The 6,230-nt window shown below is 42.2% G+C and overlaps 1 pseudogene; it reads right to left on the reverse strand.

The window, feature by feature from the left end:
- Positions 1-379: 379 nt before the first annotated feature.
- LOC144368290 (dual specificity tyrosine-phosphorylation-regulated kinase 1A pseudogene) lies at positions 380-4,798 on the reverse strand (annotated as a pseudogene).
- Between the last annotated feature and the right edge of the window lie 1,432 nt (positions 4,799-6,230).

The following is a 6,230-nucleotide window of genomic DNA, read 5'->3' on the forward strand; positions in this document are numbered from 1 at the left end:
AAGGGAGACGGACTGCAGAACTCTAGAGGAAAATGTGCTTAAAACTCCAGAGGAAAAAGGCTCATGAGACCTTTAAAGGACACTTTGTAAAGGATGGACATGCGAGGAGGTGGGGTGGTGTCAGCATAGTCTTAATTCTCTTGATGACCCCTGAGCATGCGTGGGTGCCAAGAGTCTGTTTCTTTCAGAATCTTTGGATTGACACCATGCAATCAGTAGTGCTTGGACCTTCCCCATTGCTCTCTCTGGGCTTTTTATGTTAGTCTAAAAATTCATTCTGTCACCTCACAAGGTACATAGGCACAAATGGACTGGACTTCAATCCCTTAAGTTTTATTGAATTTTAAGAAGGTGGTCCTGGGAGGAGAAACAGGCCTGGGGTGGGGGTGGGGTAAAGGTGAGTGTTTTCATGGAGATCTTAGATGGATAGTGATGGTCCTTCTTTCCTTCCCTGTCTGTTTCTCTTCTACCTATCCTTATGACTTCTATGCCACCTTATTTCTTCCTGCCCTGATTTTGACCTCTTATTCTCAACGTTGATGAAGGTTGAAAATCTATCTTCCTGAACGGCTTCAAGCTGACATGAGTGTGGCCCTGCCTAGTCAGGGATGGAAAGTCTCAACCTGCCTGACCTAAAGGAGACACAGGAAGGTCGAACTCCATTGTTGAGATGGGTCGTATTTCTACCATGACCATCATCTTAAGCAGAAATTGTTGGAATGTGAATGATGCAAAATCTATCAGAAGATGAAGAAGGCATCTAGCCATTACTCTAGATATATGCTTTTGTGTGTGGTAGCTCCAAGGGGTAAGTAAGCCAAGAAGTTGAGGAGTAAAAGATCAAGGATTATTAAGCAGATTCACGGATTAGGTACTGGTTTCTGATAGAGTGGAGTAATCCCCATGGCCAAAGAAAAACAACCAGCACCACAAAAAGGAGCAAGATTTCGGGTACATAATACATAGGGAAACTTAAGATCTTCCTTCCTCTTGAATAGGACCATAGAGACATGAATATGGAATGTGACTTCAGCAAGGTCCTGATCCTGTAAATTCTTAAGAGGAGTAGATTTAAATATAGGCACATGGGTCCACACAGTGCATCCCTGAAATTTAACTGTGAATACATTTAAAATATCTTTTTTTTTCATCCAAAGTCTTGACATTTAATTACAAAATAAATATGGATTTCCTTTCCTGATTAACAACAACAAGCAAATTGTGGTTTATAAAAACGAATATTTCCAAGTTTCTATTCACATTTACGTAGTTTTTAGCCTTTCTTTTGTCACTGATTACATATAAAAATCTGTTTTATTCAGAAAAAAATTGACCTAGTCAGCCACATGGAATTAACCAATAAAAAGTAACATGGTGTTCTGCTGAACTGTTTTGAACAGGATTATCAGCAGAGGTTAGGTTACTGCTTCTTTTCTAGGCTTCTTTTGATTCTGGACAGGTAATAAATTACTTTATCTTTATTCTCCCTGCTGAGGGCCATTGTCAAGTAGGAATGACACATCGAAATTTCCTTGCCAGCGTACTCCATGCTGCTTAGAGGACATTCGATGGGACACTGCATGCATGCTTTAATAAGGTGACCTGGCTCAAGGACCAAGGCGGATCTGGGTTTAGAGCTGATCAGGTTTGAGGAAGTAAGCGGCTCCTTGAGTTTAAGGCGTTGCCAGTTTAAGACAATGGGTTTTAGGGAAGTGGGAGGTTGAAGATTATTGCTGGGATTAGGGTGTTCCTGCTGCTTGTTCCCGTTGAGTTCTCGTGAGAAAAAATGGGATTTGGAGATAGCCTCGTGGAGTAGGTGAAGTGTGCGGGCAGACGGCAGAACGAGATTTCCCCTGAGCGTGTGTGGAGGCTGGTGTGAGATCGGGAATAAAGAATTGCTGTTTGAACCTACAAAGCTGTGTGGTGGCTCGTGATCTTGTGCCAAGCCGAGACATTGGCATTTGGCACTCCCAATTTAAGTACTCAAAAGTATAACACCCTAAAATTGGTCAATTTAAAATGGGAGCACACATTTAGCAGCTGCCAGACTGTGTTACATTAAGGCAGCATAATCTCAAAATGAAGCACGTGTTAAATACCAGCCAGTTCCCATCAGGTCATGCTGAGAGTTCTGGTTTATTCCTGCTCCTAGTTTGGACCAGTTGGTGCAACCAAAACCTCATGGGCCCTGTGCAAATTATGTACAGTGCCTTTTTATTTCAAAATTAGTTGGCAAATAACCAAGACCAACAGCTGAACATTAACTTTTTTTGTTGACTAGAAAGAAAAAAAAACCACTATGACGAAGAGGTGGCAAGTTAAATGGGGGAGGCAAAAAGAGGGTACCTCTGAGCTATCAGTGAAGACGGATTTGGACGTGGCTCTAAAAAACTTCATTGTCCTTTTGCAGTCTTTTCAAGTTAAAAAAAAAAAGTCAGCTTTGTCCTCTTGTAGTAGTTCAGTGTGTTAATCTCCTTCTGATTCAAGCAGCTTTTCACGTTGTTTTGGAAAAAAAAAAATACACCACTTCTATAAAAACACATGTTTCAATGTAGTCATGAGCTAGCTACAGGACTCTGTTGTACACACACTCCTGTCATGAGAGACTCTTCTCTGTCAGCCCTATTGCCTTGTCCTCAGATTGTCCCTCAGTCATGTAATATGCAGGTGTATTAGCAGAAAATTGGTGAGTTGGATGTCCACCTATGCCAGTCTCTTGGCAGGGACTGGAGTAGACAAATTTATGTCCATAGCTCCATTCTGTCCAAAGTCCAAGGTGTTAGCAGCCACTGGGCAGCTCTGGTAGGCCTGATTGCCTTGATTACCAGAAGAGAAGGAAGATGTCGAGGAAAACAGGGATGTCATAGAGTGGTGACTGTGGTCAACTTCCATAGAATCCTGAGTAGAGGAGCTATTTGTTGGAGAATTGTAGACCTTGGCTGGGTCGAGTTACACAAAGCTTGCAGTCCATGGTGGTGGTGGTGGTGGTGATGGGAAATGCTTCCATGCTGATGATGCAATGCATTCTGTTGAAGGGCTATATGAAAGGTTGTTTCTTGAATGGGATGGGTTCCAACAGTGATTTGTGTAGGACCTTTTGTGTCTGACCAGCCAAGAGAAGCTGGAAATTGCTAACACACCTGGGGACTGTGTGACTCACAGTCTATGGCCTGGATGGCAGCCGTGATATGCTTGCCTCTGTGCCCATGCTGGTGCGTCAGGTCTGACCTGTCTCTTCCACTGTTGCTCGTCTCCTGTGATCCACTGAGCTCCACAATGTACTGGAGGTTATGCCAGAAGACTGGAACTGCTCCATTGCAGGGCTTGTGGATACACTTTTACTTGTATTTGTACCTCCATCAACTGTTTTCTTGAAAAAACTGTGCTGCAGGGCATAATGAGGTTGAATTTGAGTTTTGAGGTCATAATTAAGCATCCTTAAAATGAGGTCTTTGAACTTCAAGTAGTCAGCTGCCATATGACCTGTCTCCCCAGCATGCCACCCACCAGGTCCTCCTCTTTCTATTCCAAGAATATTATGAAGTTTATGGGTTGTTGGCGGTTTGTACTCTCATTTTCCATCTTTGGTCTTTAAGTGCCAAGGGCCATCTGGCAACTTCTCAAAGAACTTTCTTGCTTTGGGTGCTTAGTCAAGAATATGAGCGGTGAAATACCCAGAACTTCCACTACTTTATTCATCTGATCTACCTCATTGGCACCACTGAACAGAGGTTCTCCAGAGTGCATTTCAACCAAAATACACCCAAGGGACCACATGACAATAGCAAGATCATAAGGCATTCCCAGTAGCACCTCTGAAGATCCATAAAAGTGACTCTGAATATTTGGAGTTGCATTTGGGGTTGCAAATAAGGATATTCTCAGGTTTTAGGTCACAGTGAATGATACTAAGTTCTGGAGTCTCAAGAAAAAGCAATATAGTGCACATCTGTCGTGCAAATTTTTGTGTGACGTTCAAAGACACCACTAGGAAATTGATATTCCTTAAGTCATAGAGGTTGTAGGACAGCATTTCAAAAACTAAACAGAGATGGTTTCCAAACATAAAGTGGTGTTTCAAATGCACTATGTAGCATTTCATTTCTGTGTCATGCTTATTCATGAGCTCCAGAAGTTACACTTCTATCTGGGCTTGATTTAGAAAAGCTTTCTTGTTCTTTATTATTTTAATGGCAACCCATTCTTGCTCCACCCAATCATATGCCTTTACAGTCTGTCCAAAGGAACCTTTGCCTATCAAGGAGTCAATTTTGCAACGGTCCATCCACTTTTCTCTGTTTTTTACAATAATCATTGTTATCATCATCATAACCATTATTGTAAACCTTCCACTTCTTCTTATGACTAGAATTGTCTCCCTGACCTGTTGGTGTCTCTGCTTCTTTTTTGCATAGTAAACTTCATTAATATGCTTATATGTTTTGATCAAGTCAACAGAAAGTTTTCTCAGGAGAGCAGTTGCAGGATCATGGAAGGTTTGGGGCATCTGCCTCTGGTTTAGTTAGAGGTTGCTAAATCCAGTCAGAATATGATAAGGTAGAAAAACAAACTGTTAGTCACTTATATTTGGCTGGTGGCAGTCACTGTACTGGTGTGAATGGGGCATCTGTACAGTGCCAGCTGAACAGATGAAAGCAAGTCTGTTATCATCCTACTGGGGTGGGGGAAGGGAGGGAAGAATCCAGCACTCAGGCTGGAGACGTGGCTCAAGCAGTAGCGCACTGGCCTGGCATGAGTGCGGCCCGGGTTGGATCCTCAGCACCACATACAAACAAAGATGTTGTGTCTGCCGAAAACTAAAAAATAAATAAATAAATATTAAAAAAAAAAAAAAAACTATAACATGCTTTCCCGCACTGCGCTAGCCTTTCTCCCAGGGGGCGCTCTGCTGTGGTTGTCCGCGCCTTTAAACCATTCTTGGAAGGGCTCCTGTGCCCCAACTACCAAGAAAATGCTCATGGAGGCTGTGGTGGGTGCGGGGAAGAGGCTTCTCTGCATTGCAGATATCTCAGCAATTGCAGATTCTGCCCCCAGACCCGGGATGCCCCTGCGGCCACCACCATGCTCAGATCATGCCAGCACCCTGCCCCGGCCTTCTAAAATTACTGATGGAGCCATCATAAAAACTTTTTAAAGCTGTGCACGCTCTTCCGTGCTTGTCCATCTCCTGAAAGCCTCCTTAAAGTATCTAGATACAGATCTTCCTACTTTGCAAAAAGCAGATGTGAGGGAAAAATCCTTTCCAGCAGCATGCCTCCTATGCAAGTCTGTGGGACTAGATCCACAAGGTCTGGACACCCTGCTGTTCAAAAATCTCATCACCAAGTTCACAGTCAATGTTCCAGTGAAGGGTGCCCTATAACTTCACTCAAGGTAAATCAAGCTGCGGTCAGAGAAGCCATTTGAAAGTTGCTGTCTTAGCTTCTCTTCCCACATCTTCCACATGCAAATAAAAACAAGAGGCTCATTAGGAAATAAATAGTGGAAAGCAGAGGGACTGTCACAGGACTCATCCTAAGAAGGCAGAAATTTTTCAAAGTTTTTTGAGAAATAATATGGATAAAGAAGATGTTAAATCAAAATTTGAAGCCAAGGAAAGTCTGAAAATAAACATATTTTTTACCTATTTTATACAAACACTAGCTTGGACAAGAAAGAACCACATCTGGGCAGGTTCCCACAACCAGCCCCAACAGGTCATGGTAGCCACTGAAAGATGTCTGTCTCACCACAGGTGGGAGCATAATGTGTAAATTTGGAGGGAAGGAAGATGCTATACTGTCCATGGATACATTTGGAAATTAGATTATACTAGCAAATACATTTTGCTTCTTGACTAATCCAGGTTGAAATCAGAACATGATGAACATTTGATAGATAATTGTTCTCCTTTTCCTTTTGACTTCTCTCCCCCACCCCCCTACCTTAAAGGTGATGCCTACCAAATCCAAGTCTTGGGTAGCTAGAAAAAACCCACTGTCCCTTTTGTGTTTTGAGTCTCTGGATTCAACATATAGTTAGGAATGTGGACCAGTATTTTCTGTGTAGATTTATCCCCAAATTGTTAGCCAAATAGCTTCTTTTATATGCTCTCTTCCAGTCTTGTGCTTTGTGCTAATTTTAAGACATATCAAAATATACTTATTAAAAACATTGGTAGTGGTGAAAGTAAGAAGAAAAACAATGTAAACCAACACTCTTAAGAACTC

This window comes from Ictidomys tridecemlineatus, chromosome 11 (genome assembly GCF_052094955.1).
Source record: "Ictidomys tridecemlineatus isolate mIctTri1 chromosome 11, mIctTri1.hap1, whole genome shotgun sequence".
Lineage (NCBI taxonomy): Eukaryota > Metazoa > Chordata > Mammalia > Rodentia > Sciuridae > Ictidomys > Ictidomys tridecemlineatus.